The sequence below is a fragment of the Zalophus californianus genome, chromosome 11 (genome assembly GCF_009762305.2).
Source record: "Zalophus californianus isolate mZalCal1 chromosome 11, mZalCal1.pri.v2, whole genome shotgun sequence".
NCBI classification, from domain to species: Eukaryota; Metazoa; Chordata; class Mammalia; order Carnivora; family Otariidae; genus Zalophus; species Zalophus californianus.
Window position 1 is genome coordinate 60,528,168 of NC_045605.1, and position 12,049 is coordinate 60,540,216.

Genomic DNA, 12,049 nt, shown 5'->3' on the forward strand with positions numbered 1-12,049 from the left:
AAAAAAAAAAAGGGAACATATCTTGATTCTCTAAGTCAGTCGGTGATATCACCACTCACCAATTTGCCAAAATAAAAGCCCCACAATTAACCTCACTTCACATATAATGTCCAAATATTTTTCCTAATTTCAACTAGAAGGCCTGAACACACACTATAGTCTTATCTCCTTCTCTCAGTCAAATGCCCAAAAAAGTTAAGAGCTGAAATTCCAGACAAAAGGACCATGAAATTGTGATAATGGGGAAAAGAAAAACAAAAAAATGCTAAGTTTTGTTCTTAGGGGAATAATATGGATGTAGATTAACTCTAAAAAATGCATATATCCTAAAAATATGAAGTTAAATATTTAAAAATTAAGTGTAAAACTTTCAAACTATAAAGGAAAATAAATGAAACAAAGATCTTAATCAATCTAACAGAAAACATTAAAAAAGGAATGAACAGGGGTGCCTGGGTGGCTCAGTCAGTTAAGCATCTGACTCTTGGTTTTTGGCTCGGGTCACTCTCTCAGGGTCATGAGACTGAGCCCCTTGTAGGCTCTGTGCTGGGCGTGGAGCCTACTTAAGCTTCTCTCTCTCCTTCTCCCTCTGCCCTCCCCCCCTTAAAAAAACGGAATGAGTAGGAACAAGATATTCATTTGTAGCGTGATTGCGTGAGGGGGTTGAAAAATCTTCTCCTGAAAAACAACTGCAAAACTGGTAAAACTGGCGCCTGGGTGGCTCAGTCATTAAGCGTCTGCCTTCGGCTCAGGTCATGATCCCAGGGTCCTGGGATCGAGTCCCGCATCGGGCTCCCTGCTCCGCGGGGAGCCTGCTTCTCCCTCTCCCACTCCCCCTGCTTGTGTTCCTGCTCTCATTGTCTCTCTCTGTCAAATAAATAAATAAAATCTTAAAAAAAAAAAAAAACTGGTACAACTGTCAATAACACCATTTTAACACCCTGGAAATCCATCAAAAACATAAGCCCATTTGTGAAAACTACAGAACTTTGGGAAATAACTCCCATGTTGTTGACATTCTGGCGGGGGGCTGCCCTCATTATCCCTACTGCCTCCTGTCCTGTCGGCGGCGGTAAAACAGGGAGTGCTGACAGCTTCGTTCCAGCTGCCTGAGCTGGCTTCTTTGATTTGGAGCTTGTCGGTTAGTGTGGCAATGTTGGTGGCAGGCCGGTAGGAAGGGCCTGAGGCTCTACTACCCTGAGGTTGTGGCCTTCTTTGGGGTGAGCCATGGATCAGCGGACTAGCTGGGTATTTCACAGTGAATTCTGGCAAAATGGCAGATGGATTTCCAACCGTAACAATAGTTACAAAGTAAAAGGACAAAACACTCCTCACAAAAAGTAGACACTGTTAGATAGAATAAAAAAAGCAAGGAATAACTATATTCTGTACACAGGAGTCATACTGTAGGTGCCAAGATATATAAGTTGAAAGTAAAAAGTATATGAAAAAACATATACCACACAAACAACAACTATCAGATAGCTAGAGTGGCTATACCAGTATCAGATGAAAAAGGGTTCAAGACAGGAAATAGTATGAGACAAAGATATCTCATAATATCGGAAAGATGGACATTTACAAATGCATATACAATAACACTAGATCCCTAAAATACATGAAACAAAACTGACAAAATTGAAAGAAGAAATAAATGATTCAACAGTAGCAGTTGGAGATTTCGATATCCCATTCTCATTAATTAGACAATTAGACAGAAAATCGGCAAAGAAACAGAAATCTTGAACAACATTATGAATCAAAAATGACATTTATAGAATACACAACATTGTGTATAACAGATATTTTAATAGAAGCTGGTTGGAAAGGACATTTCCTTTATCTTAACACTTTTGTTTTGCTCTATATTTCTATTCCATTTTTCCAGTGATAAAATATGCAAAAATTTTTTGAAAATTTAAATTTCTATAAAAAATGAAAAGGACCCAATACAGTGGGATTTTGTATGGGTGTGCACGTTTGTGTGCTGGAGGCCTAAACTAATGGACACTAAAAACTTTTTAATGTTTTCCAGTGTATTTTTTTCTCCCAGCATGCAGTTGTTATGTTTAAAAGGAGATTTTTGGGGGGGGCACCTGGGTGGCTCAGATGGTTAAGCATCTGCCTTTGGCTCAGGTCATGATCCCAGGGTCCTGGGATAGAGTCCCGCATCGGGCTCCCTGCTCTTTGGGACCCTGCTTCTCCCTCTGCCTCTCTCTCTCTGTCTCTGTCTCTCATGAATGAATGAATAAAATCTTTAAAAAAAATAAAAATAAAAAAATTAGACTATAGTCTGGGTGACAAAATAAGCCTCAATAAACTTTAAAACAGTAAATCATACAAAGGATGTTTCTGGGTACAATGGAACTAAATTAGAGATCTATAATAGTAAGAAATCTGGACTTTAAGCAACACACTTTTAAATAATCATTGGTTAAAGAAGAAATAGCCAGGGCAATTAAAAACTATTTTGAATTACATAAAAAAGAAAACAGAACATACCAAAACTATAGTGTACAGTTAGAGCAGTGCTTTGAGAGAGATTTATAAGTTAGTATGTCTAGATCAGAAAAGAAGTTTTCAAATCAATAATCTGAGCTTCTGCCTTAAGTAGTTGTAATACAAAAAACGATCAAAACCCAAAGCAGGTACAGGTGAAGTAATTAAAGATCAACAAAATGGGAAATTGAAAACAACAGAGAAAATCGATAAAACCAAAATTTGTTCTTTGAATAGAACAAAATTGAAAACTCTTAGTAAGTCTTACAAAGAAAATAAGAGAAAAGACTTCAGAAATTATCAAGGTCAGGAATAAAATAAGGAACATCACAGCTGACCTTACAGAAATCAAAATGATAATAAGGGTATATTATAAACAACTATATGCCAACAAATAGATTAAGTGAAAAAAATTCCTAGGAAGACATAAATTACCAAACTGACTTAAGGATAAATAAGAACCCTGAAAGACCTATAACAGATAAAGAAATTCAATTAATAATTTAAAATTTTTCTACAAAGAAACCCCAGGCTCAGATGGCTTCACTGGTGAATTACATAAAAAATCAGCATAAGAACTAATACTAAATGTTTCTCAAGGTTTTGTTTTGTTTTGTTTTGTTTTTTAAATAGGGGAGAGTTTTTAAAAATCCAACTCATTCTAGTCCCTATGGTGGGATTAGTGATTTTATAAGGAGATGAAGGACCAGAGAGCTCTCTGCCAGATGAGGATAGAGCAAGAAATTGTCCTTTTGCGAGATAGGAAAAGGGTTCTGACCAGGAATAAATTAGCTGGAATCTAAAATTTGGACACCCCAGACTTCAGGCTCTGAGTAATAAATTTATCTTGTTACAAGTATATATATATATATATAAAAAATCCAACTCATGCTAGGACGATAGTGGGACCTTGATTCTAAAACTAGACAAGGACATCACAGAAAACTATAGACAAATATCTCTGAAGTGAATAGAGATACAAAGTATTAGTAGCGAATCAAATTCAGCAACATGTAAAAAGAATTATATACTTTGATTAAGTGAGATTTATCCCATAAGGGCAAGGTTGGTTTTACATTTCAAAATCAGTTGCTATAATATGCCATATTAATAGAATAAGGACCCAAAACTTCATAGTTATCTCAATAGACACAGAAAAAGAATTCATCAAAATCCTATAATCATTCATGATAAAAATTCTTCACAAAATAGAAATAGAAAGGAACTCCTCAATCTGATAAAGGGCATCTGTGAATAAACCTACAGCTAACATCATACTTGACTGTAAGATTTAGAAGGAGGAAAGTTATCCGCTTTTGTCAGTTCTATTCAACATTGTACTGAAGACTCTATGTGACGCATGAAAGAAAACAAATTAAAATGTCCACTTTGGTAAGGAAGTTATAAAATGATTGTTAATCATGATGGCATGAAATTGTATGTAGAAAATTCCAAGGAATCCATCAACAAACTACTAAAACTAATCAATGAGTTTCACAAGGCCACTGGATACAAAGTCAATATACGAGTATCAATTGTATGTTTATAAATATCAGTGAACCATCTGAGAATAAATTTGAGAAAATAATTTTATTCACAGTAGCATCAAAAATTTTAAAATAGAAAGATAAGGGAAAGAATGGAATAGAGTGTCCCAGAATGGGACAACATTTGCAACTTATACTACTGAAAAAGTTTAAATTTGGAATATTTAAGGAACTACAAATAAATGAAACAGAGATGGGCAATCTGATGTAAAATCTAGCAAAATATGAGGTGTGATTTTTATATTTTATATATATATATAATAGCCAGGGCAATTAAAAACTATATATATACACATATATATGTGTATATATATACACATATATATGGGGTGCCTGGTGGCTCAGTCAGTTAAGCGTCTGCCTTCAGCTCAGGTCATGATTCCAGGGTCCTGGGATCCAGTCCCTTGACGGCAAGGGAATACATATTTACAAAATGATGAAACATTTTTTCTCTGTCATGTGGGATAAAATCATAAAATTTGATAAAATTATATGCTGGAAAAGATATTAAAAAAACTGCTCTTAATCAAGGCTGTCAGTTATAAAATTTTGTAGCACTTTTGGAAGCAATTTGGTACATTTCATCAAAATAAGAAATACTTAACTTGGCAATTCTAGTTCTTGATCTATCTATCAGACAGAAAAACCCATATGCATGAAGAGGCATAAAATATTTTTGTTTGCAAGAGGAGAACATAAGTAGAATAGAGTTCTTCATAATTCTCATATTAATTCTGATAACTAATCAGAGAAATGGTCATGGTGCATAGTAGTCTCAATGGTTAAGAATGAAAATATATTGTTGAGTTTAAAATATGCATAATGATTTATCTATTATGGTATCATATATGTTTTAAAAGGCTCCTAATGCTATCCCCCAGATAGCTACATTTGTATATAAGTGCCTAGAAGTCCTGGACAGATTTGCATTAATTGATTTTTTAAAATTTTTTTTAAGATTTTATTTATTTATTTGAGAGAGAGAATGAGAGATAGAGAGCACGAGAGGGAAGAGGGTCAGAGGGAGAAGCAGACTCCCTGCTGAGCAGGGAGCCCGATGCGGGACTCGATCCGGGGACTCCAGGATCGTGACCGGGAGCCGAAGGCAGTCGCTTAACCGACTGAGCCACCCAGGCGCCCTGCATTAATTGATTTGAATAAAGTAGTTACCGCTGGAGCAAGGGGACTAATACTGAATTGAAGATAGAATTCAAAGATGACTTTGGCCTTAACCCCAACACTATTTTTTCTTGGAAAGATATATTCTCATACCAAATGAGTAACTATAAATTACTTATTATAACTCCATTGTCTCATCTCAGACTTTTCTTCTGTATCCACTTTTACTCATCCACAGTGTTTTGGGTTTTGCTAAGGTTTCCCTGCTGCCAGTTCTTCTGCCTTCCTAATCTTCCTCCACGTAGGTGTCACAGTGTTATTTCTAATTTGGAGTCTGATAATGTGGCTGTGGCATCTTTCCTTTAAACCATCTGATTTTCCACTGCTTTAAAATAAAGACCACACCTTTTTTTGTCATAGAAACCTCTTTACCATCTGTCCCCTAACAATCTTTACTGCTTAACTCATTTCTGTTCTGCTTCTATACGTGCATTTTAGCCTTCCGGAGCTACTGTGATTCCTCAGATAGAGCATTAATTTTCACACATTTGGAAAAATACATTTTATAAGTGGAATGTCCTGCTCTCTCATATACGTTATGAAGTTCCAACTCAGACATTGCTTCTCTCTTCCCTGAACCTTGTGACCACCTTTTCTCAAACAGGCTCTGGGATAGATTATTTATCCTCTCCTATCACATCAGCCCATTCTCTAATACAGTCCTTATCATTCTCAACTATTAATACTTCTGTGCCTCCCTCAATGGAATGAATAAAGAGATGGTTCTTTATTTTATTCATTGTTGTGAATCCAGTTCTTGGTTTATATTAAACTTCACATAAATATGCTTCATAAACCTTTTATACATTTTTTTTTTTTTTTACATATTTCACACATTTGCAATTCTTTTTCTCTAAATTTTCTCCTGGATTTGATCCTTCTTTCTGAAAGGCCCACTTAGTTTTATTATTCCATAAACTGTCACCTTTCTCAAAATCTTCCCATCCACCCCTCCTGTACGTACACCTCACCTCATTTAAGTTTCTCCAAAATGTTATTCTTTTCTAGTAGAGTCCTTTCTTTTCAATGTACTTCTAGTCCCCACCCTCTTGGAGTCTCTGCCTCTGCCTGAAGTGACCCCTAGATGGAGTTAGGCTTGCAATGCCGAGCACAGAGGCTCCTGCTGAATCTTACACATTTCACAGAACATTCCTGCTCATTAAAAGCAGGCCAGGTAGTAGATAGAATTGATAGAAGGCAAAGCAGAAAGAGGTTTGGGATAGATGCCTGTTGAAAAAAGCCTCTGAGGCTTCTGTGGGAATATTTAAAGCTCCACATGGGACCTTCAAATTTGACAGGTTCACTCCTTCCCAGAATTTTGAAAGTGCTCTCATATATACCTAACTAGCATTCAAGAAGCACGTGTACCTCCTGCCATTTATACAATTCAAACATAAAAAGGTACTCACATTTTGCAGTTGACATGTAGTCCCACACATAGCATAAACATATATGCACGCACTCACACACACACGCACACACACATGCACTCACACGCAAGCACACACACGCACACGCAAACACATGCACACGTACGCGCACACAACACACTTTCGCATGCGCACACGCACACACACGCAAACACGCACACACAAACACACACACACGCACACACAAACACACAATTACCCACCATGATACGCAGAAACACTCATGTATAGAAGGTTTATATTCATGGACAGAAATATTTTTGAGGCAGATGCATATCGAACTAACGTATTCAAACAAAAATATAACTTATACATACATTCAAGTGTGTAGAAATATGCAAATGCTCATTCCCGAAGATAGAAGCCCTTCTGAATACCTACTGATAGAAATGCATGTCTAAGTGAAAAGGCATGTGGAAGCAAAATGCTTGTAGGTGCATGTATGTTATCATATATGCACTCACCTCCACAAATTGTAAATGCCCAATGCTCTTAATCAATCTTTTGCCACCTCACACAATCACAGACAGGTAAATTTAAAGATTCAGTCATTCTCCAAAACACACATATGCAGCTAATGAGTAACCTTTATCTCCTCACATACACACGTGTTCATCAGATGTTCACAAACGTCCCTTCAATATGCAGCCACATGCATACATCAATATATTTCAGAAATGCAGGGGATCATAAACACATCTTGAGTCACATCTCACATCACACCAATTAGGCATCCTTATCTCAAGTCTAATATCTGATATATTGCTACAAAGATAAGTAAGCTCTCTTTTTCTCAACCTGAAATCTTGCTCTCTATAGATTTAATCCTATGATTCAAACCTAAAAGTGGGGACATTGTCACCAAAACACATGTATAAATACTGAATGATGTTTTTTGGGAGAGAACAAAAGTTTTATTCTCATTACCAGATTAGTTCCCTTCCATCTGAAAGGCAAATGGAACATAGGATATTTGGCTATAGGGCAGATTTGATGCTGGTGTCGTGGAGAGCTCTGAGCAGCCACATTGAGATAGCAGAGTATTATGGGTAAATTTGCTCACTTTACTAGGTCCTAGACCTAGCCCTGGCAATTAGGGCCCTCACCACAATTCTCCCTGCTATTTACCAGACCAGCATTGAAGACTGTCAGACAGGGTCTTCGGTTGCAGATGAATGCTGCAGTATTAGGATGGCTTCAAGAAGTGGCCAATGTGCGAGGATTTATAGCATCAGCTCTCTAGGTGTTGGCCCGTAGGGGATAAAATGTAGTAGGAAGAAATGGCTAAGAGAGTGGATCTGTCTCCAAGGCAATAATTGCCCCTCCATAACCTGGGAGGCCCCCTTTTGTCTCCAGATTAACCTGGATTGTACTGAAAGAGATATCTTTAGTGCTGAGCACCAAGCAATCCACTGGAAACAGGTGGCATATCCCATGGAAAAGCACTTAACAGAGTATGAGATCAAATCAGGTACATTATGGAATATTGATATGGTTAGAGACCTATGCACATCAGGAACATAAGGAAGACAAGCACAGCATGTGGGAGGGAGGAATAAAACAGTCTAGGGAAGAGGAATGATTAGGTAAGTTATAAGGCCCAAATTTATTTATTTATTTATTTATTAAAAGATTTTTAAAAATTTATTTATTTGAGAGAGAGAGACAGCGAGAAAGAGAGAGAGCGCGAGCAGGGGGTGGGAGGGAAGGGGAGAGGCAGACTACCCGACAAGCAGGGAGCCTGATGTGGGACTCTATCCCAGGACCCTGGGATCATGACCTGAGCTGAAGACAGCCGCTTAACCGACTGAGCCACCCAGGCGCCCCATAAGACCCAAATTTAGAAAATAACCACCCATGTTCTTAGTCTCAAATCTTGGTGGATAGTTGGAATATAAGGCAATGATCAGTTCGGCTCTCCCTATATTCAGATTATGTCTTTACTGGGGAGATAGAGCTTTGCCCTGAAGAACCTGGGAACAAAGGACCCTGGCAGGTTATTATCAGGCAAGGTAAGCAAAAAAACAGGCCATATTTGGGGGACAGAAGATGCCACCACTGAATTTTTATGGTTCCCCAAATTCCACCATCCAGAGGTTTTGGCCACCAGTAAACTTAAAACTGCACTATGCAATTTGAAGACATCCCTCTGTGATCTGTTTGGTCAGCAAAGTCTGCTCCACATGACTTCCTAGTTCTAAAGTATGATGTTAAATATTCAGTCCCAGTTCCAAATAGACTGCATGCTCAGTCATAATCCTTGGCTTTGCACCTATGGTTACCTGTCCCTCCTCTCCAGTTTTCCATCTCAGGAAACGACTTTTCCTTACTGGAACTCAGATCCCACAGGCCTTCTATTGTATTGCTCCCTCCCAGTGAATCACTCTCTCTTCTATGACTCTGTGCACCCCTCTTGCGTAAGCGAGTGCGCTACCAGAGCTCTTCCCGTGCCTTCCTACTGCTCTGTGAGCTATTTGAAGACAAGAACTATCTTTTTCATTTTCATTCCTATGGTAACATCTTTCCCTTAGACAGGAAATAAGTTTGTTGAATTCTGTCAGCTGTTTTAAAGAGTTGGCTTAAATAAAAATGTGTCTCACTGCCCAGATTCTGAGGCCCTCCCTTCTACAAAGGGCACCATGCTTTTCTGATCTCTCTACCTGCTCCATCCCAATTCTCCAGCCCCCATTTGCCTTCCAACTCTTCAAAAAATGAAGTAACTTTCTGAGAATGGTCAAATTCTTTGCCCTATCTCCTTTCTGTCCTTTCAGGCTCAGAAACAGAAACTGCCACACCTATTTCTCCCTCCTCTTTCTTTCTTATTTCATCTCCCCACTTACTGCCCTCTCCCCATTTACTTTATCACTCTCACCCTGAGTCTTATTGTCCCTCCCCACACCTGCTTCTCCCTTTTGCAGTTCACTCACCACACTTGGTTCTCCCAGCGACCCTCACACACTTTGGTGTTCTAGTAGACTGACTCAGGTGTACTCCTTATGCACCCCTTGTTGTACCCCATCTGGGCGAGTGGGTGGGGTGTGGGATACAAGAAAGGTGAGCACAGGTGTCCAGCCTCTTGTTGCCTGAACCCCATAGGGAGCCTCAGTGAGAATGCTGTGGTTAGTTAAGGGCTGGTTGTTCTGCCCAAAGGAAGCACCATGGTGACCTTTGAACTGCAGCGGGAATGGACAAGTCCCTCCATCCCTAATATCCAGTCCTACCCTCATAGCCCATGAAGCAGGTTCCCCTCCACCCCATACTAATCCTGAGCTCATAGTCCTGATAGGTCCTGGTGTCTTGTCTCACCCTGGCCTGTCTGCTCTTTGACCATTGCCACAACCTCTCCCCAGCCTTTTTTTCAGAGAGCAGATAATTAGCCCCAGAGAGTGCCCCAGGCTCAGTCCACAGGGACACCTTCTGGTTTTGTTGCTTGTTTCTGTTTCAACTGATTGCCCTGCGCTCAGTGGAGTACCACATGGTGCTAATAGCTCTAAGGTCACAGGTTCCACCTCTGCAGAGATCACTTAGTCATTTTGCTTTGCACCCTTAGGCTAAGGCCTGAATCAATTCAAAGACTAGCAGGGGTAGAGAATGGTCTCTTACCGTCATCGTTTCATCCCCATCCCTGGCCACATGCACACTGCTATCCATAAAGTCAACTCTTTCTGAAATATGACAAATAGCTGACTGGACCCCCTCACTCCTCTGGCCCATTTTGGCTCACTCTCTTTCTCTCTCTTTCCTTCTCTCTTTCTCTTCAGTACTCTGCACTTTCTCATTCTCCCTACCATTTCTTGTTCTTTATATAGATGCCCTGTTTGCGGATGGATCAGGTATCGCCAAGCAACCCACTCCCCATGCCAGCTTGTAGCTTTTCCTTCACACCCTGGGCAGAATCGGCCCAAATCTCCCTAAACGCTCATTGTAACCCATGCTGTCTACTGCTCCTCCCCTCCCAGAGAACTTTCAGGGTGCCTTTGTTCCTGTAATCCCTGCAGCAGACCTGGGTAACCAGATCCCAGCTCGTGGGTTTACCCAGCTCATCCCCGTTCCTTCTACTCCCTTTGAGGAGATGCTGCCTTAATCTCTCTATCCCCAGGGCACAGCTACACTTCTCGTGGACTCAGGTTACCCTCCTCACACACCTTCCAGCAATTCCAGCAGCTGTGATCTGTTGGACCTGGAAGCTGCCCTCAAACTCTGCGACTGAAGTTTAACTCCATGGTGAATGGAACTGAGGACATGGGCTGAGTTAGTCTTAGCACCGCAAACTCCCGCAACTCCGTAACCAGGTCCTGTTTCAGGCTCCCTGATTGGTTCAGTGAATGATTCTATATCCTTCTGTCATCCTGGGATGCAGGGCTACCTCTCCTCTGACCTCTAAATCATAGGAAGGGCCCCATAGCTATCTGTGCTCTGGTTTCCTGAATGTTCAGGATAGCCATTTATTCATGTGATAAATGAATCTGGCCTAATAGGTTGGAGGGAGGGACAGAATTAAACCATCCTTGGGTCCCTCTTTTTCTCAGATCAACATGTGTTTCTTTCGATTTTATGTTTTAGGAGCCCACAGTCTGGTGCTGTGGCTTTCAGATTTAGACCATCTAGGTAAAAATCCTCACTTTGCCACTTTCTAGCTGTAAGGCTGTGGACAAGCTACTTCACATCTCTGGGCTTCAGTTTCCTCATCAGGAAAGAGAATTGGGATGAAATGTGAGTGAAGTGTCCAGAACAATGCCTGCCTCCTGTTACTTACTGTACCTGCATGCCAATCTCAGTTCTCTACTCTCCCCTCTTTGTTGTCTAAAATGGCTTTCTCTCAACAGATAATTTTGAGCACCTCATATATGCCAGGTGTTTCAGGCTACCATAGTAAACAAGGAAGGTAAGACACCTTCTTTTATGGGTCTTACTTCTAGTACAGAGTGATAGTGCAAGTATATATATGGCCTATGTAACAGACAGAAAAGGGTCATGGGATAAGAAAGGAAGAGTACCTAAACACCACAGAAAGGGTGATATTTCTGAAGCTGATATTTAAGCTGAGACCTAAATGCTGAGAATGAAGTAGCCATGTGGAGGTGTGGAGGACATATGTTCCAGGCAAGTATTCGGGCAGTGAGGCAAGAGTAAGGTTCGCATTGCTAAGGAACCAGAAGGTGGCCATTCTATTTGGAGTAGAAGGAAAGAGCCCAAGATTGAAAGAAGAGATCAGAGATGTTCACAGGTTTATGCCACATAGTTTCAGATCAGACATGGTTAGACGTTTTTATTCTAAGTGAAAGGAAAGACTCTAAAGTGTTTTAAAAGCAGAGCAGTGTAAAGATGTTAACTTATCATTTTAAAAAGTTACTGCCACCCATCATGTAGAGTAAGGATGGACTCTGGCTGACC